Here is a 21,936-nt window from a genome sequence, read left to right as displayed (position 1 = left end):
GAGGGAGAGAGAGAATGCCTGAGCAGGCTCCTCCATGCTTAACAGCACAGAGCCCTACACAGGGCTCAAATTCATCAACCATGAACCCTGAGATCATGACCTGAGCTGAAATCAAGAGTTGGATGCTTAAATGACTGAGCTACCCAGGCACTCCTCATCTTAACAAGTTTTAAGTGCATAGTTCAGTGGTATTAAATACATTAATTATGTTATGCCTCTAGCACCATCATCCATCTCCATAATTCTTTTCATTTAGTAAAACTGAAACTCTATACTCATTAAACAAGAACTCCCCCTTCCCTACCCTCCAGCCCCTGAGAACCACCATTCTACTTTCTATCTATGATTTTGACCATTCTAAGTATGTCAAATAAGTGGAATCGATAGTACTTACCTTTTTTTGTGACTGGCGTATTCACTGAATGGTGTCCTCAAATGTCCATTTTATACTATCAGAATATGTGAGAATATTCCTTTTTTTTTAAGGTTGACAATATTACATAGTGAGTGAGTGTGTGTATGTGTGTGTGTGTGTGTGTGTATCATATTTTGCTTATTCGTTCGTCCATTAATACATATCCTGAGTTGATTTCACATTTCAGCTATTGTGATTAACAGTGATAATCAACATGTGTGTACAAATATCTCTTCAAGATCTGTTTTCAGTTCTTGGGTATATATCTACATTCTAGGCTGAATAGTTTGGTTCCTCCAAAAATCATATATTGAAATTTTAATTTCCAATGTGATAGTATTAGGCTTTAGGCCTTTGGGAAGTGATTAGGTCCTTCCATTAGATAAATGTCCTTATAAAACAGACTCAAAACAAATCTCTTGTCTCTTCCACCGTGTCCACATGTCTGTTTATTCCCCATTGAGTTTATAATAATAAAGGAACCGCATTAATGTTCATTTGTTTTTTCTGGTCTTTTGACAGCTGTTACACAAGTTATGATTACCAACTAGAAATTACCTCTACTAATGGTAGTGGTTTAAGTGGTTGACACAGGAAGTGACTATTGTAGGGTTTTTTGTTTGTTTTGCTATTATGATTGAGCACTTTGTGTCTTGATTCTTTTTTTTTCTTTTTTTTTTTTTTTTTAACATTTATTTATTATGGAGAGACAGACACAGAGCATGAGCATGGGAGTGGCAGAGAGACGGGGAGACAGAATCTGAATCTGGTTCCAGGCTCTGAACTGTCAGCACAGAGCCCAATGCGAGCTCAAACTGGGGAATGGTGAGATCATGACCTTGAGCAGAAGTCTGACACCCAACAGACTGAGCCAGGCACGTACCCCTTGATTCTTTATTATTTAAACCCAATTGTGTTTACAAGATTGCATATTTCTTAATTACCTCCACCAGTGGAAATAGAAAATGCAAAATGCTTGCCACTTGTTGAAAAAGTTGGCATTGTAAGAGAGAGCGCAGCACATTTATCAAACCCGGTTTAAACCATGCCCTCAGGCATTTCAGAGATGTCATCAGCAATGATCTTCAGAGCAACCCTGTGAAAGGCATGATGTTAATTTTACCTTCCATGTGAGAAAACTCCCCAAATAGCCAGATCTGTTTCACCTGAAAGCCCATACATTTTCCACAGCACCTTCCTAACAGAAGTCCATTCATGGGAGACTGTCTCTGCTTCTTATACTTCAACACCTTCAGGCCCAGAGAGGAATTTTAGGGGAAATAAGACAGACCTCTTATCCCATATGGGGAAAAAAAAAAAAAAATTGGATCGCTGTGGCAAAATGTGGTGTGCATGTTTAATGATCTGTTTGTAAAACACCTTCATTCTGATTTGCTTGTTCAACCCTCAGGATACTAGGGGACTGTGAGCAGGCTGGTTATATAAATTCATTTTAGAAATGAGGCCCTCACATTGGATAATTTTACTAGTTCTGTAAACTAGTAATATTTGACTAACAAAACACTTTCTTTTTATTCTCCAAGTTCTCTAATCTTACCAAAAAACTACATGTAAATAATGGCAATATTTAATTTTTTGCCATAATTTAGATATTTTTCTGATTATTAAAAGAACACATACTTATTGAAACTTAAAATATAGAAAATTATGAAAAAAATATGTACAGTACTATAGTCTGGACAGAGAAATATAAACAATTTTGACTTTTATTTGCATTTTATAGTCATTTTATGTATTTTCTTTATGTAAAGTGTGTGCATTACCACACTTGAAATCGAATTACATTTTTACCTCATTTTTGTTCCTTTGATAACTTTTTGTGTGTTTGAAAATTCTTTAACACCTCAATTTAATGTCTGCATAACATTTGCTAACATGAATGTATGATACTTCAGTTACTTATTCCTCAGTTATCATGCATTTAATGATTTCTCTTTTTTGTGAGTCTAAAGAATGATGAAATAAATAGCTTTCCATATAAATATTTCTCCTGATTTAATAGTATTATTGTATGCTGCACTTAGGTTAGAATTTCTGGGCCAAAGGTAAATGATATGATTATGTTATATTTGTTCAGGAAAATTGTGCATTCTATACAATTATGCATATAATTTTTAGTTTGGTAACTAAAACTAGTCTTTGATAAGTTGGGGATTTGGGAAGGTCAAAAACCAACAACATGAGAGAAAATGAGGCTCTTTCAGGCAAGGGTAAACAGGAGTGACATTGACCTTCTCCATAACCTTGAAATCTTTAAACATAGGCAGTCATGTGTCCTGTCTCGTGTCAGTGATGAGGCTACACAGGACAGAGACTGGTACCTACGAAAACTAAAATCTATATATTTTAATTTCTTTCCTTTGGATCCCAGCAACTTGTATCAGGCAACACTATTTTCCTGGCCTTCTATTCTTAGCTTGGACCTCTCTTTCTCCTTCCAAAGGTGCATGCTGAGCCTCACTGTGTCTGTGAACAATCAACAACTGCCTTCTCTTCCTTTAGGGGAATTGCTTTGCTTTGCTTTGAAATTGCAGGAAAGCCTTCATTTAATGTTTGCATTTGGTTGAAAAGCCTGAGAAGACTCAATGAGAACAAGCAAATGAATATAAAATAGAGGAGGAGAAAAGGGACAGAATAAGAAATAAGATTCAGTGGCACTATTTTTTTTTTCTTTTTTTAAATCAGAGAAACAGACACACCACCCACCTGTGCAGGTCACACACTCAGAAATTCAAAGATTATGATTCTGAATATCAAAGTAAAAGTTACCCAGACAAACTCAGGCAGAATGCAGATATCTCTCATTTATATGGGTGAATTCTCTGGCTTAGATAAACATATGAAATGCTGACTGTCTCATTGACAGTTTTGTGTCTTCACTTCTCTGTCCATAGACACAATTTAGAATGAGAAAGAAAAAAATTGGAGACTATTTGTTTTCTCAATTTCCTATGACTTTCACAAAAGATGACCCACTTAATCTTTATGAAATCCTGTAGGAATTACTGTCCTCATTTTTAGGCAAAGAAATTGAGCTGGGTTAGATTAACTAAATTGCCCAAAATTCTCACTGTTATCCTAAGTACTTTTAAAGATATTATACATGTATTCCTATCCAGTAAAAATACTACTTCTAGGCATATACTTAGAAAAACAAGTACCAGAGTTTTGAACTGCAACATTATTTTTAATAACAACAGTTGGAAATAGCGTAAAATACACATGTGTAGTATATGGATAAAAACAAGTATGAGATATTCATGGCCTAGAATCCTGTGCTGAAATTAAAATGAGTGGACTGAAATTATATGCACCAATATTCCAAAATTGTAATATTATCAAAAAAGCAAGATATTGAGTGATTCATGCTGCATGGTAAGATTATATAAAGTTTAAGTACATGACAGACAGTTGCAAACATAGATTATAGCTACATAAATAGGTAAATAATAATAATAATATACTAAACATATGTTGTAATTGAACAGAAAAAATATCAGAAGAATAATTATTTTGAGTAGGGAGTTAGGAATGGGATCAGGGAAAATCTACAATGGAAATCTCAATTCTATTTGAATAACCATGAAATCAATGGTAAAACCATACAATTTTATTCAGTTAGGTTGTAGCACTTAAATGTTTATTAATTTTTATTTTAAAATAATTCCTGAGTGGACAAATGGTTGGGAAATAAAACAAACAAGGAATGCAAGCAGTATTTCTTAAATAGAAAACAAACAATTTGCCTCTGAATTACCTTTGTTCTATGTAAAAATGCAGATGGGTTCGTTCTATTTTAAATAAAATAAATCAGTATCTATGGGGAGTAAGCCTTGTAAAAAGAACTCTTGTGTGCACATACACAACACACACAAATGAAACTTCATCTCTGAGATGTGTTCCATGTGTGTGTGTGTGTGTTGCATATACTTTTTTTTAATGTTTACTTTTGAAAGAGAGCATGCAAGTTGGGGAGGGGCAGAGAGTGAGGGGGACAGAGGATTTGAAGCAGGCTCTGCTCTGACAACAGTGAGCCAGACAAGGGGCTTGAACTCAGCAGCCCTAAGATCATGACCTGAGCCAAGGTCAGACACTAAATGGATGATCAACTGACTGGGCCACCAGGGGCCCCATGCATATTATATTTTAAGAACCATTGTTCTGAAAGCACAGTCATTGAGCGCGGGAACCAAATAAATAAATATTTCCCCAAGGATCTCTTGGATTTTCTACTCAATTTAACCTAATTAATAAAAACAAAATGATATGAAGAGAATAAATAAAAACTAACACCGTGGGTTTAAATATTAGCCTTGCCTCTAACTGGTTGTCCTGAGTAAATGCTTAATTTCTTTCCCCTGCCCTAATTTCTTCTGTATAAAAAGGGAACAATGAGGTAAGCTGTTTTATAGCACTTTCTATTAATGGTATTCCTAGCAAATCTGAATCATCCAGGTCCTTTTAATATTGAAGAGTGATTATATCAGTTCATTTATTTCATAAAATATTTATTGAGTGCCTAATACACACAAAGCACTGTTTTAAAGCTCAATCTCACAGTACTGTAGACCTATCCTGGTGCCACATGTGGGAATCTATAGTGGTTATCGTCTTCAGTGGTTTTCCATCTCAGCGGCTTCAAGGAATGAGTAGAGTATGTGAAAAACCCATACGTTAAATAAGACATAATCCCAAAAAATTATTGTAATTATCTTGAGTAATAAATACACATCTCTCTCTTTTTTTCTCCAGTTGAGAAAAGTGAGGCTAGGTTATATTAAATAATTGGTTACAGTTAAAAAGCCATAACATGGCAAAGCCACTAATTGAATTCCATCCTACAAGTTCTAAACCGAGTCCCTTTTTATTTGTTGTTTGTGGCAGTAGAATCCATAAAATTTGCTCCCAAGCTGATATTGATGCATCCAGCCTTCAAATAATTGTCTGTCCTCTGGTACTTGCTGAGACCCCAGTTGGGGTCCTTGAGCACTACTGAAACATAATGCTCCTTGAGGTACTTCCATTATCAGACATTCTAAATTTTACCTGACCATTCTTTCCACTGCCCCTGATAACAAAATTTTGGATTTTGTGTCTGCTTCAGCCTTGGCTAAAATATTCCCTACCTTTGTAGAATGAACACCCCGCCTCAGAACTCTCCCCTTCTTGCTGGATTCTTATTGTCTGATTGTGCATTGATACCAAAAATTTTAGTTGTAACCCCAAATTGTCCGTTCAAAGTAAGTAAAGTAAAACCCTAACCTTTGGAGATCCCAGACAAATGGAGGATAGCATATAATTCCCAGCATGGCCAGTGCATAGACATGGTCTAAGGCACAGGTTACAAGTTTCTTCTTTCAGTCATTCAGAAAGTTGCTCAGTATTGCCAGCTTGTTCAAGGCAATGTCAACACTACTCTGTGTTTTCACCATACAATATTGTTTAAAAACTGTTGGAATCAATTTTTCCAAAGCCAATGACCCTTTATGGATCTGAATAACCAATAAGATTATGATTTTGAGGGGAAAAATAGTGACAGAAACCATAGTCCTTTCTATTTTCCACTCTAAGTGATTTCTTTTTTTTTTTTTTTTTTTAAATTTTTTTTTTTTCAACGTTTTTTATTTATTTATTTTTGGGACAGAGAGAGACAGAGCATGAACGGGGGAGGGGCAGAGAGAGAGGGAGACACAGAATCGGAAACAGGCTCCAGGCTCCGAGCCATCAGCCCAGAGCCTGACGCGGGGCTCGAACTCACAGACTGCGAGATCATGACCTGGCTGAAGTCGGACGCTTAACCGACTGCGCCACCCAGGCGCCCCTCTAAGTGATTTCTTAAAGCCAGACCAGTAACTCCTAAATCCCTTTTCACGTGGCTTCTTGATCTCAGACTGTTCTGCTAGTTGCCTCCTCCCATTTTAGTCTTTGGAGCCTCTCTTTTTACCACCCTGAATGGTGAAGTCTCCATTATTTCTCAAGGGAAAATTACGGGAACTGAGATTTTATTTTTTCATTTTGTTTTTGTTCAAATAGCACATCTAAAACACCTCAATCCCTCACGCAAATAGTATATCTGGCCAAATGATACTCATTATTTAACCCTTTTCTGCAATATTGACTGCCCAAGAATGCTTCCATGATCATTCTTAACAATGCCTGTTTCACAACACTGTAGTAATTGTGTTATTATATAACAATTTGTTTTAATACCTTCCTTCCCTTTGAACTATGAAAATTTTGAAGACTCAGGGCATGGCTTATTTACTTCCATAACCCTATAGCTAAGCATAATGCAAAAAGTAGATGCGAAATTTATGTTTGTTGAGGATTTCAAAGCAACCACCATAATTTTCCCACTTATAAATATCCACTCAATGGAAAATTCACATTTACTATGCTTTGTAGATAGTAAATGTTCATAACCTCAAAGAAACAAATTTAAAGCAATACTATGATTATATATGAGTGAGTTCTGGTTTTGTAATCTAACAAAGGTTCTGTAAATGTATTCCCTGACACTGACTCCATAGCAAAACAAAAACCTCCTCAAACTTCTGGATTCTGCATTTCGTTCTTGCAATGAGTCTCCTCATTCTCCCAGTTTGGTTTTTAGAATGGATCTTGCTAATTTGCCCTGCTGATTCTACTATTCCTTCTATAATTCTAACCAAGTGTGTTCTCAGTATCTTCAGTAGCAGAGGTAATAGAGCATACTTGGTGATCACTTACTGTAAATGGATAGTTTGCAACTGGGGATATTTTTAAATGGCACTCATTTCACTTGCACTTTGTACCTCTCAGAACAATTACATGCTAGGGAAAAAAACAATACTTCATCTAACAGCAATCATTAAATAGATGCTTTAAGACCTTCCTAAAATATTTAGTGTAATGAGGACATGAGGAAATGAGCAACATAACAGTAAACATAATATTACTATCTTCATAAAACTCTTTTACTGTGTCAAAAACCACCTAAATGATCTCTTATTCTTTCAACATCAGCCTTGCAATATGGGCATTATTGTCCTTGATCTACAAATAAAGAAGTTGAGATTTAGAGTCAGCTAAAGTGATATCCTGAGTCTGGATGACAAAAAGTGAGCAAACCATGAAAATTGTTGTGTTTCCTGGCAAAGTGAGCGTCCGTACTTTTTTTTTTTTTCATTTTAGGTTTCCGTACCTGAAAGAAATCTGTCTCCTGACTTTAGAACAATGGCACTATTAGTGGCCATGGTCCAAGAATGGCTGCTGGTGAATAGTTGGAGACAACCTGAGAAACTGGAGGATGAGTAATAGGGTTTATGATGGGAAGCAATTCTGGAATTGCTGCAAGCTGGCACTGCTACTTTCTGGATGACCTTTGTTGGCTGTGCCAAGGGGTTTCCTTTTTTAATAGTGCTGCTAAATGCCATTAGTAGATACGGCTGTGAATTTCTTTTTCCTGTCAGCCCCACTAACCTCAGGAGAGAAGTTTCCAAGGGACCTCTTCCAGGGAAGGTCACTGGCTCTTTCTCCTTCAAACTACTGGCTGTGATTAGAAAGGCAAGTGGGAAGTCAGTGGAATTGTAACCTGAAGATTTGGGGGGAACACGAGAGTTAAATTAGAATGAGGCTTCAAGATCAGGAAATCCAAAAACATGATTGAGCAGAAAGACAAATGAGTAGAGAAGAGGGTACCTTCTTTGTTCACTTTTCCATCATTGAGACAAATTAAATTTTACAATGTTGCACCAAATAGTTTTAGATATTTATTTTTAATTCAATGCTTGACATTTAAAATGGAACAAAAGATATGGATATGGGATTGGAGAATCTAAGCCAGGTATATGGTAGGGTGATCTTTTCTCAACAATGATTTCAAAGATCTTCATAAAGATAGGACACTAGGTGGATATTAAAACTATTTCCAATTTTTTTTTTTTTTTTTGGTCTTACAAAGATCATCTCAAATGTTCTCACAAATTACAAGGTGTATTGTGAGATCCTCATTGAGTCTGTGAGATTGCCCTTTCATGGAAGGGAAATTTACGCCCCTGGAATTGATGCTGTCAGAGCTCCCCCTACTGCTTCTCCTGAATTTTAAGACCACTTAGACTTGTTCTGGGGGAAAGCTGACAGATTCAAAGGTGAAATCATGGGATTTTCCTGATGCAATTAAAGTAAGACGATATGTGGAAATACATGCAACAATGAAGGGAAACTCTTTAATGGAATACAGGGTATAATGATTAGGTAAGTGGATGATGGAGGAAGTGCTAATCTTAAGGACCTTCATTATTGAAATCATACTTCATTTAAAAAAGTCACAAATATGTTTGCTTTAAAAAAAATGTACCAATTCAAGTTATTGTATCTCTGAAATTTTAATCTCTTTGGGGGATTTCTAAAGCTGATAGACTTTCATATATTTCTAATTTCAGAAAATCATGAGCAAAATTTCTAAAATGCAGTCCCTCTCCCCACTCATCTAAAGGGGTACCTGGGACTCAGAGTCTAGGATGCTAACACTGTCTCCTCTAATACCATGTTGAGAAGTAGGGTGAAAGTTACCACCTGTCAGGGTGACAGTCCTGGCTCCCTACTTGGCCTTCTCTGATACCACCATGGTGGGAGTGGCGGAACATTTCATTACAACCTGGTGAGAGTGGAAATCTAGACTGATCTCTCAGCCTTTTCTGTTGTGGATGGCAGTGGGGCCACAGTTTGGCTGTGGTGTTTGCTACATTACATTGGTCATTGTCAAACAGATTTCTTTCTTGACAGGCTGCCCCTTTTCTTGTATTTTGGCTTGAGGGAACAGACGTTTATTGGTGATTTTTAGCTGTGCTCATCAGTATTTCTGGGATGCTGACTTTTTCAGCTCCAAACTTGGGTTATATAATGCAAAAGGAAGCCCAAGGAACTCATGAGAGAAGTTTCCAAGGAACAATTCTAGGGCCCTGAGTTCTCTATTTAGCCTTTGTCCTCTCCAATGTTTGGGATCTCCTTATGTTTGTTTTATATATAATATCCTAGAATTTTAGTTAGCCTAGCAGGAGAAATAGGGGAAAGTACATCTATTTCACCTTCCAGGAGTGCATGTCTCAGGTGTGTATGTTTTCATGAGATAATAAACTCTTTATTTAATTTTTTAAATGTTTTTTCATTTTAGAGTGACAGAGCATGAGCAGGGGAGGGGCAGAGAGACAGGGAGATGAAGAATCTGAAGCAGGCTCCAGGCTCTGAGCTGTCAGCACAGAGCCTTACAGGGGCCTCTAATTCAGGATCCATGAGATCATGACCTGAGCCAAAGTCAGAAACTTAACTGACTGAGCCACCCAGGTGCCCCTATGAGATATAAACTCGTAAGGGAGCTCTTTGCAGTGAATCAAGAAAGATGGTCAGTATTAGAATATCAAGAAGTGAAGTAAAGAGGATGTTTGAAGGAATTCCAAGCAGAGCAAACATATTGAGGATCAAATATTAGGAGTTTATAAGTGTATTACATTTATTGCAAACAATGAATAGATTTCTTTGATAAGGATTACCACCGCTGCATAAACTTCATAATGTGAGCCTTGGCTTTGTTGGCTTGTTTGTTTTTTCTCAATCACTTTAGCCCTAATACTACATATATTTCTAATTAATGCATGCTGATTATTTTGAAAACACCTATAATGAAAACAAACAGGATTATAGGACCATAGTTGTTTCAGAATTAATCTTAGGGGAAATGAGAAAGAACATAGTCAATAATTATATATATATATATATATATATATATATATATATATATGATATATGATATATGATATATGATATATGTATATCATCACTTTAGAGAGAATGAACACTTTCTATGGATTTTCTGCAATGCACAATAATAGAAATTTAACTATTGTTGTAGTTAAACATCCTATATAAACTGCAGGGGAATATATAGCATAGTCTTTTTTTTTGTTTGTTTTTTGTTTTGTTTTGTTTTGTTTTTTTTTTATCCCTCTACCCTTGGGCATTAATGCAAATCCAGTTATCTTAAAAGGTTACATTGAAAACTCATTGTGGTACTGTGCTGGTTAATTTCAAGGTTAGTGAGAATTGTTAGGGCAACTTCCAAAGACCCAATCATGTACTTAATGAAAACTGATTTATTTCCAGAGGGTTTTGGACTCTGCTTAATCTCTAATATCCTATCAACAAGTTGAAAAGAAAAAAAATAAATAAATAAACAATTCAGAATACGTGGAGAAAGTCTGCTTTGGGCCATGAATAAACTTACAGTAGAATATATTTTCTAAAAAGTCCACAGCTGTATTTCAGTACCACATGCTCTTCCAGTATCTGGCCAAGTGGGAGGTTTATTTCTTCCTTTCTTGTTACGACCTTAATAAACACAGTAGCAAGGGCACCTGGGTGGCTATGCTAGTTAAGCATCAGACTCTTGATATCAGCTCAGGACATGATCTCCCAGTTGTAAGATCGAGCCCCACATCATTCTCTGCACTGAGCATGGAGCCTGCTTGGGATTCTCTTTCTCTCTAAATAAATAAATAAATAAATAAATAAATAAATAAATAAACAATAAAAAGCACAGTAGCAGAAGTGACATTTTTTGCTATTCATTGCTAGGTCATCCAAGGCACAATATCTTCCTTGCTGTTTTCTCCCTCTTTCTGACTCTTTCCCCTTACTCTGCCCTTGTAATCAAGCTGTTGTAAGGAGTCCTAGGCCACATCAGAAATTATGTTAGTATTCCAGGTGACAGATAGTTAAATTCTAAGGAGACATAAGGGGATAGCTAGAATAAACAACCAGTCGTATGAGTGAATGAGTCTATAGATGATTTCAACCTCCAACTTGCTAGCCACCAGAGCAATGTCATGTGGTAAGGTAGAGAAAGAGAGGGTTATTGGAAGTCAAAGCAAACTTGCAATTTGGTCCAAATTATTCTTGCTGAGACTTAGCATTACCTTCTGCTAAAATAAGTATAATAATATATATTTTTCACAGTTGTTATACAAATGAAATAATTTGACTAGTTTAAAATGCTGGGTAGTGAGCTGTGCCTATTCTGACACTAAATAAAGCTGATATTCTTTTTTTCCTATATACTTAAATATAACTGTGATGTTTGAAATGTTTTATATATCCTAATTATAAAAAATGTGAACTTCATGGGAAGTGCATAATTAATTTATGTAAAGAAGATTTGGATCCAATGGCACCTGGGTGGCTCAGTCGGTAGAGCATCCAACTTCAGCTCAGGTCATGATCTTGCGTGTTGTGAGTTCAAGGCCCACATCGGGCTCACTGATGTCAGACTGTTAGTGCAGAGACCAATTTGTATCTTCTGTCCCCCTTTTTGTGTCCCTCTCCAACTTTGCTCTCCTAAAAATAAATAAATATTTTTAAAAAACCCTACTGTTTTAAGAAAAAGAAGATTTGGATCCAGGCTTTATGGAGGAAAACAGTGTTCTTTCACCAGTTTTAATGTTACTAACAGAGAAAATAAAATAAGAAAAAGAAGCCCTGAGTGGAAATGTTACAGAAAATCAAGAAAGAAGCAGGAGAAAGATTAAATTCTTAAGGAAAGGAGAGAAGTTCCCAAAAGATGGAGTAGATTCATCTAAGTCAAGATTTGCAGGATGCGGTCTTCTTCCCCAGGATTGGTACTTGGAGAAAAATGCATTGCAAATTGCATCTCACAATTGGGAGGTAGGGTGGCAAAGAATGGATTAACCAATTATCACTTCTCATTGTTGAAACCCTACCATCCAGTATATTTAAACAGCATCCTTAATCACTTTGATATCTTTTCATTCCTTGTTGTTACAGTGATATACTTTCTATTGGTTTAGCTTCTTCTGTACACAAGAGCTTATTACCCACCCATCCCCCTTTTTTAGAGCAACACACACATGAAGTGTGGCTTTCTTTCCCATCAAAATCTTTGTAATGTTCTAAATGAGTTACCATTCCTATCCAGTTGTTTCTTTTTTTTTTTTTTCTTTTTTAAATGTTTATTTATTATTATTGAGAGACAGAGAGAGACAGACTATGAGCATGGGAGGGGCAGTGAGAGGAGGAGACAGAGAATCTGAAGCAGGCTCCAGGCTCTGAGCTGTCAGCACAGAGCCCAACGCAGAGCTCAAACTCACAAACTGCAAGATCATGACCTGAATCGAAGTCAGATGCTTAACTGGCTGAGCCACCCAGGCGCCCACCTATGCAGTCTTTTGTTTTTTTCAGGAAACTAAAAGGAAAAAGTATTTTTCAATAATTGAAACATTTCTACTAAATGACCATTATTATGAATTTTGAAATGAATTTCAGTGCACTGTAGAAGAGTTGTGCAAATTTTTCATTCTAATATGTCTTCAAAGAAAGAACTCTCCCTCTTTTAATAATAGAGAATAAGTGGTGGGGGGATTAGCAGTGATTACATGTGCATATATCAAGGATATTGTTTTGTCTGTGGTTTCTTCAAAACTCATGTGATTATTTTGGATTAAAAGCAAGCAGGAAACCCAATTGCTCACTGGCAGTCAATCATTATTTGAGAGATAATCATTTGTTAAGCATTATTACCACATCTTAGGATTTCACAAACCCTGAGAAACTGATTGACTTAAATGAATTTTATATTTGTAACTAAGAAATAATTATAAGAAGACATCTCACATTTTTATTGACCCATTTCTCCTCCAACCAATGTAGCTTGTTCACAGATAAGTTTTCTTCTACAAGTATAAGAAAAGACAAACCAGCCAAGACAAATTAATGCAAAATATAATAAAGGCATTTTTATGGTGTTGCAAAATGGTAATTATCTAGAGCCTTGCCTTAAGAGTAGCAGGGCTAGATTTGTGAGGCACATCTGATACCAAGCCCATTTTCTGCTCTGCTATGTTATTTTTAAACATATTTGTTTCATTACTATAGCAGGACCAATAATAAAAAATGCATTTGATTTGTGTTGTTTTTAAATGTTTAAAGGAACAAAATCATCCTCTTTGGCCATCCAAATGCTAGATTTCAGATAAACTAAAAATGAAAAATACATAACAAAACAAAATAATGTAAAAAGCCAAGAGTTTTACTAAATACCATTTACTGAGCCCCAGGATGTTTTGGTTTCATGGTTGAAAGAGCCCATTTTTGTGTATTGACAACAGAAGCAGAAGATGAGGACTAGCATACATATTTTAAGATAATATGGATTTATTTTATTGCTACCACTGAAAGAATGTACAGTTACTATGGAAAAGATAATATGTTTTGACTACAGATATCCCTTAGTTACAACTCAGATTTCTTAATTTATTTGTTGAAATGTTTATTATTTGGGAACCGTAATTCTCAGGCTTTGCGACTATTAGATGATATATATCAGACACTTAACAAGTCAATAGACTCTTTCCATTGAAAAAATACAAATAAAATGTATTTTTTCCTTGAAATACTCTTTAAAGATTCTTTACAAAGTTTTGTTTCACATGATATTTGAAAAGAGGGGTGTTCATTCTCCTTTGTGCATTCTTTTCATTTTGAATTGATAATGGCCCAGGCTTCTCTAGAAGGCATAGAATAATCTATACTGAAAGATTCTTATTAGTTGAGCAAGATGTAGAGGGGAGAGATATCTTGTTTCCATGGTGATCAAATCTACTTTCTTGATACACCTGGATTCTGAGGTATAAGAAGGGCTTATAACTGAAACCTAACATATCCTTTATTCATTTTTAAAAGAAGTAGAAAGTAACTTGGCATTTATGTACCTATAATCTATATATCTTTAATTTATATATCTATATTTATTCAAAAGAAGTAGAAAGTAACTTGGCATTTATGTACTTATAATCTATATATCTTTAATTTATATATCTATATTTATGTATCTATAACCTTGTCTGTGAGGCCAGTCAACTTCACACATATTTAATGTTGGCCAACATATTGGAATTGTTCATTCTTGCTCACTTAAATTTTTATTTATTTATTTGTCTGTTTGTTTATTTACAAATGCATTTCTTAAACATTTCTTACACTTAAGCATTTCTTACAGTGCTGGGCTATATAAACATGAGCAGACACCAAATATGAATAAGGAAAGATAACTATTTTAAGACAACATCTTGAATGGCTGTGTAAGAAACTCCATGAATCTGACCTACTGGGAAACAACTGAAATTGGTGAAAATTATTAAAAATAAGTATCGGAAGTATATTAAATTTGTCCTAGGATTATAGCAAGTGCAGAAACATTCAGTCAAGAAAATGTGTTAAATATCAATGAGTATAGTAAGAGTTGGTGCAAGTTGAGCCTCATCTTCTTCCCAACTCAGTATTGGAGAAGCACATCTCCAGGTGATGTTGCCAAAAGGTGAGGTTTTCTCACCCAGCTCCCAGGATTGCTGGGAGGAAAAGTCCACCAGAATCTCCTACCCTCCCAGATTCACATTTTAAAGTCTAAATTTCAGATGAGTGCAGCCAAGAGGTCAGTGGCTCCTTTTTCACGTATCATTTATTCATTTGGTGATGTTCTATTTAAGAGATGGCAGGTTGAGATTTCTGTAATAAAATGTAAAATGATATCACCTGAAATGAAAAATATTCTCAAGGGTTCAAAATTTGTTTGAAATGGCAGAAGAAATTATTTACAAACTTAGATATAGATTGATAAAATTATACAGTCCAAACAACAGTAATGCAAAGACAAAAACTAAGAGAAAATCTTAAAATCAGCAAGATAAAATCAACTAATTATGTACAATGAGAGTCTGATAAAATTAAGAGCTGGCTTCCCAGCACACAAAACAGAGGACAGGAAGCAGAGATAGGATATATTCAAAATACTATAAGGAAAGGAAAAAAAATCAGTGAAGGTACTTATACCCAACAAAACTATCCTTTGAAATGCAGAATAAAAAAAGAAAAAAAATGACAGTTCATAGTAAAGAAAAACTGAAAGAGTGTGTTGCTATCAGATCAGTTTATAAGATATACCAAAGCAATTTCTTCCAGATGAAAGCAAATATGCCTAAACCTTAATTTATATCCACAGGAGAAAAAAAAAAACAAAACAAAACAAGCAAACAAAAAACACAACTAAACCACAACACTGGTAAATGTGATTATGTAATTGTAAAAGATAATTTCTATGAATAATTTTTCCTTTCTTTTCTTTTCTTAACTGATTCAAAAATCAATATATAAAATTATGCCTATAAAATAATATTCTAGGTTCTATGTAACACATATATTTCTCAAATCACACTAAATTGATAGATAGGAGAAAGAAGTATAAGTGTAATAATACAACACCAAATGTCAGCTCCAATAAAGAACAAAAGTTGAGGAGAAACAGAGATATAAATAAATAGAGAATTTAAAAGCTCTATAAATAGGGGCACATGGGTGGCTCAGTTGGTTGAGCCTCTGACTTTGGCTCAGGTCATGGTCTCAACATTTGTGTGTTTGAGCCCTGCATCTGGCTCTCTGCTGACAGCTCAGATCCTGGAGCCTGCTTCGGATTCTGTGTCTCCCTCTCTCTCTGTTCCTCCCCCACTCGCTCTCTCTCTCTCTCTCTCTCAAAAATAAGTAAAGATTTAAAAACATTAAAAAATAAATAAAAGCTCTATAAATAAACTATACCAATTATTAATTACCCCAAATATTAATAGAATAAACTATCCAATCAAAATGTTCCTAGCCTTGATTAAAACAAATAAACAAGATTCTACTACATGCTCTCTACTAGAAACATCAATTTGATTCAAAGATACAAATAAAGGGGTGCTTGGATGGCTCAGGTGGTTAGCCATCCAACTCTTGATTTCCTCTCAGGTCATGATCTCATTGGTCATGAGATCAAGCCCCACATTGGGCTCTGTGCTGACAACACAGAGCCTACTTGGGATTCTCTCTCTCTTCTCTCTCTGTCTGTCCCTTGCTCATGCTCTCTCTAAAAATAAATAAATAAACATTTAAAAAAAATAAAAGATAGAAATAGTAAGTATAATGATAGAAAAAGTCATAACATGCAATTGGCAACAATAAGAAAATATGAATGTCTAGTCTGATATGTGACAAAATGGATAAGACAAAAATGTTACTAGAGAATCAGAGTGGCTTTTCTAATTATAAAGTTTCAATGAATCAGTATTATATAGCAATTGTATAGAATTTTGTGCATGTATGCACCTAACTATATACATATATACATATATATACACATACATATACATACATATACTTACATATATACATATATGTGTGTATATATATATATATATATATATACACATTCTGTATAATGTACCAATTAGTTTGATAAAAACTGTATTTCCACACGCAAAAGAACAAAATTATACTATATCTTACTGTATATACAAAAGTCAACCCAAAATACATTAGATTTAAATGTCAGACCATAAAAAAATGTAAGATCATAATGCTATTAGAAGATAATCATAGGATACCTTGACATTTTTTTTTCTTTTTTTTTTTTTTTTTTTTTTTAGGTAGAGAACAAGCAGGAGACAGGGGCAGAGAGAGAGAGAGAGAGAGAGAGAGAGAGGGAGAGAATCCTAAGCAGGCTTCATGCTCAGTGTGAGTCTAGTGTGAATCTGACACGGGGCTTGATCCCAGGACCCTATAGTCATGACTGAACCAAAATCACAGTCAGTTGCTCAGTCTACTGAGCCATTCAGGCGCCCCCCAAAATAAATAAATTCTTATGGCAAATAGGATACCAAGGTTTGTCCATGCCAGTTTTGAAAACTTGACTCAAAAGTCAGATTTACTTTATATGTGTCAACTTAATGAAGTTCAGTAGACAATTTTAACAAATCTTTGCAACATGTCTTTATGGGGAAACCATGTTGCTGAAGATTCAGTATCATTTCAAAAGATTCTTATAAAAGGCCATTCAATGTTAATCTGCAAGTTATAGTGCTTAAAACACCTTGGGGTAATATTTGGATCTATGATGTTCTGTTTGCTTCTCTCAGCAAACATTAGACAATTCAACAGGCACAGAAAAGGCTAATTCTGTTTCTTTTTCATTAGCATGCCTGAACTTAGGGATATTTGATTTTATTCTGGCAATTAAAATATAAATCAGATACATGTCACCATGAGTTCCTCCATGGGAGACATATTCCTTACTCCCTGCTTTATGAAGAACCATTTACTATACCATCTCCTTGAGCTAAAATTTCATTTTGTATTTATTCAGGCATGAAATGCACCAAGCTGCCTGACACATGGCAGTAAAACATTATGTCTTCTGTCAGTTCCAACTTGTTGAACAACTATTTCAGATGGAAGGAAGTGCCTCCAAATAGAGGGCTAGTTCCTGGAGTAGAAAAAGTAGCACCCAAGGTCACCTCATTTATGTCATTTTCCCAAACTTTCCCAAATGCCCCTGAGGTTCTTATTCTAATATGCTTTCTTGTGAATACACTTGCTTGAACTTACCTGAAATTGACAAATGTTTATACTGTTGTAATGGTCTAGTATTGTTTATTTTGTTTACTTTTTAGGAGAGAGGAAAGCTCAGGTCCTTGAAGTCAGGCCTATGGTGAGGCAAGGTTTATATCCTCAGAGCATATAGAAATTACAATCTGCTATGCCACCTGAATTATTGCTATATTGATAACGGAAATACTCAGTAAGGCATAGAACAATTCATGGATGTCCATCTCCACATTTTTTTGTATTCATTCATTCAACAATCCTTTACAGATTACAGTAATATTAAAATTAGAATGCCAAATAAAATCTTCTTATATTTAAGGAGATTACATTTTTATAGGGGAGATAAACAAGTGAATCAATGATAAAATATTAACTTAAAATCTTTGAATAGGTATAACATTATTATGAAGTAAAGGGTTAAAAGGGGGGAAATGTCCCACTTTAGTTAGGATTTTTCCAAAAGGAGACACTGAAGTAATAACAATTTGAGTGCAGGTACTTCATTTGGGAGATGATCAGGAATTATAGTTAAAGAAGTAAGTAAAATGAGAAGGAAAGAAAGGTACTGGAAGATATGTTAGCTACTGCTGTGGGTAACTGAAGCTCAAAGACACTGTTGAGAAATCTTGAGGAGCATGCTCAGAATTATTGACTCAGGACTGAGACTGGGCTATTTATATACCACCTCCTACTTTCTAATAGCAGAGGGTTGCCCCCTGGGTGTTAATTTCACACACTTGAAAATAGAGAGCTGCTTTCAGTTTAGCATAGCCCAGGGATACTGGAGAAAATTCTTGGGCAGAGAGATTGAGAGATGCAGCCACCTGAGTTAGGAAGCTGCTAGCATGTTGTAAACAGCGCATCACAGTTACAGGTGAATGCAGCATGGGCCAGAGGGATGAGATACAGCATCGACAGCATTTTCTGCTACCCTTTCCCTATCCTCTTTCTTAATAGTCATGGTAATTCCATGATGTCAGTGTTAATGTCCCTATTTTACAGAAGAGAAAATATATTTTGTGTATTTTGCTTTAGGGAATACATGTAAACTTATACTTTCTGAATCAGGACCCAGACTAGACAGATTGAAATACTGAAAATTTTGAATGGCAACCTCTTTTAAAACTTTACTACTGGTCTATGAGTACCACTGAAAAGAACTTTTAATCATATACCTTGTATTATTTGATACTTAACTCGCTTTTTTCTCTCTTACCTCCCTCCAACTCAAGTGATGAATGTAGAGGGGTAGTTTGAATGCTGTGCTTAAATGCTTAGGGCCATCTCTAGACTCCTCAGTTCTGTTGTCCTTAGGGAGTTCTGTGTCCAGCCTACCTGTAGAAGTAAAGCATTATGATCATTCACTGATGTATGAGTACTTCACTGCTTGACCATGGAGTCACTTATGGTACTTACTAGTAGATTGTAAGACATGTTGATCTAGCTCTGACCTTGGGACAAATTGGAAAACAGAACATATTCTAATGTGGTTTCAGCTAAGTAGCTATGATTCCTTTATAACACAATTCTGTACTGACCTCTCTTCTTGAGGCAAAATTCCTTAGAGCCTGAGGCTTTGCTTGCCCCTCCCCACCCCCCCCCCCCCAGTTTTTCCATCTCCACTCCCCAAATGACCTATTGTCTGAGAAGATTGACCTGGGAGCCTCTGCATGCTGGGATTGTCCCTTGCTGCTACCCAGACTACCACCTATTTCTTGACGCTGGAACTATAGAACACTGAAGTTGTATATTCTTTGCTTTGCTCACTCTCATGATCTAAAATAAGGATGAAACAAGTAGGTACAGCCAAACCTAGCTTGTCTAGGTGAAATCAATTTCAAATGGATATTACCCTTCAAGACATGGATAAGCAAATAATTCAACCAGATTGGAATATTTGTGTGAAAGGAAATAGATATAGGTTAGGAAAGGCAGAACATGAAGCGCCTTCCCTGGCTAAGAAATAATGGGGAACTATTGATGATTTTTAACCATTAGGATGAGATTTCAAACCAACTGCTCTGCGGCTGTTGGATGAAATGCATGCAATGAATTTTAGTCCATCCCTTTGCTAAATCTTACTTGAGATACTTCTGTGATTAGGAAACCTGACTTTACGGGTGAATCCAGGATTCTAAATATTTTCCTTTAGTCTAAATGATTCCCACTGGAAGCAGGAGATATCTGTGTAATGCTTAGACAAATGTGGTTAATATAGCCTATCATTAATTTGTCAGGTCTAATTAATGGTATCAGTTACCAGATGCAGAGGGAGACCATTAAACTTCCTAGGAGTATAAAAAAGGCAGTCAAGGAAGCTGCTAAAACCTTTACTCTCCCTGGATCACTGGAAGTAATGGGGTGAAAAAGAGTAAGCTAAACAGATAAAATGCTTAACAGAATTGAGAATATGCATAGTGGTGTCTCCGTTCCACTCCGTGCTGGGTGGGCCCAAACATCTAAGGTGAAAATAAGAAAAATGTAAGTCAAGCAACAGACTGAGCTTAACATCTATACAGTTATTGTCTTGGGCTTTTCCCTGTCCTCTCCCTCCTCCATTGTGCTGATTATTAGTTAGATGAATTGATGGGACAGTGGGAAAAATATGCGCACACACATATGTATAATATATGTATGCAAATGCATGTAAAATATGCATTAAACCATATATATGTAGACACAGATATATGTAAAAACAAACATATTTAAACATTTTCCATATGTGTATATATTTGTATATATGTATATATGTGTGTGTATATATATAATATTGAGTTAATATAACTTTAATATTCCTGTGTCATAGCCTTTCTTTCAAGGCTCCATGCACCATGCTTTTTTTCCCAAACATCTCCACAAAACCTTTCCCAAGATAGAACTAACTAGACAAGATGTGAGCATATCTCTAGTTAGTATATTACATATTTAATTTAACTTTTTTTTGTAATTATACTACTTACACAATAAAATAGGAGCTCTGTTGAAAAAAACCCAGCAATCAGAAAAGAAATACGCCCATTTAAAAGGCCACCTTTATCTCTACCTGGTCAGATTTTTGCTATGCTTTTTGTTGTACTAACTCTTCAGTATAATGAAATATAGACCATACTTAGCTCTGCTTTCTTCCATCTTTTTGAGTCCCTTCAATAATAATTTACATACCTGGGTATAGTCTCCTTACTTGAGCAATTCTTTTTGTAAATTTGATAACTTAAATCTTGGAATTTGCACTACCTAACTGACACCTTTCTATACTTTTATGTAATAGATCCCTTCATCCATCTTGTGATTGATATCCACTCATTTACTGCTTTGATGTGTATGTATGTTCTTCCATTTCTCTCACTTATGTCCTTTTCCTCCTTCTTCAAGCCATCACTATTTTAACTCGAGACTCCATTATTTTTCTTCAGGTTTCTCCTGACCCTGTTTCCTCTTTCAATCCTTGCCCCTCATAATCATTTGACAGGCTGTGATTGTATCAATCACCTATTAAAAACGTATAAACTCCTTACCCAGCTGTCAAAATCCTTTACTATTTGAAATGAACTTCACTTTGTTGTCTCTGTCACCAGACCCTAACATCATTCTGTTTCCTATCCATGTAGAACTTTTAATCCGTTCTCTGGTATGTATGTATGTATGTATGTATGTATGTATGTATTAGATTGCCCTCCCTTTTCTTCTTAATTCATGGGAATTATATTAATTTTTTAAGAATCATTTCAATTTTCTCTTCTAAGAACTCTTACTTAGCTTCCCCCCCACCTCCAAAATTTATGACTTCAATTTTCTATTTCCAGCACAAATACATATAACTTTGGCTCTTGATTTTTGTTTCCTAATTTTCTGAAATTCTTAAGTATAACTCATGATCCTAATTCTTAAGTTCTTATTTTATATTTATCTTCTTGTATTTATTATTAAACATGGCATAGTGTCTATACTTATAAATCCTTTGTACAATGACAGTTACACAAGCTCGGGCTGATGAAAAAGGGACATCTCTACTAATGGCTTTGAGTATTTTTGTAAGG

Source organism: Panthera onca, chromosome E2 (genome assembly GCF_046562875.1).
Source record: "Panthera onca isolate mPanOnc1 chromosome E2, mPanOnc1 haplotype 2, whole genome shotgun sequence".
Taxonomy (NCBI): Eukaryota; Metazoa; Chordata; class Mammalia; order Carnivora; family Felidae; genus Panthera; species Panthera onca.
This window is presented reverse-complemented; position numbering follows the sequence as displayed.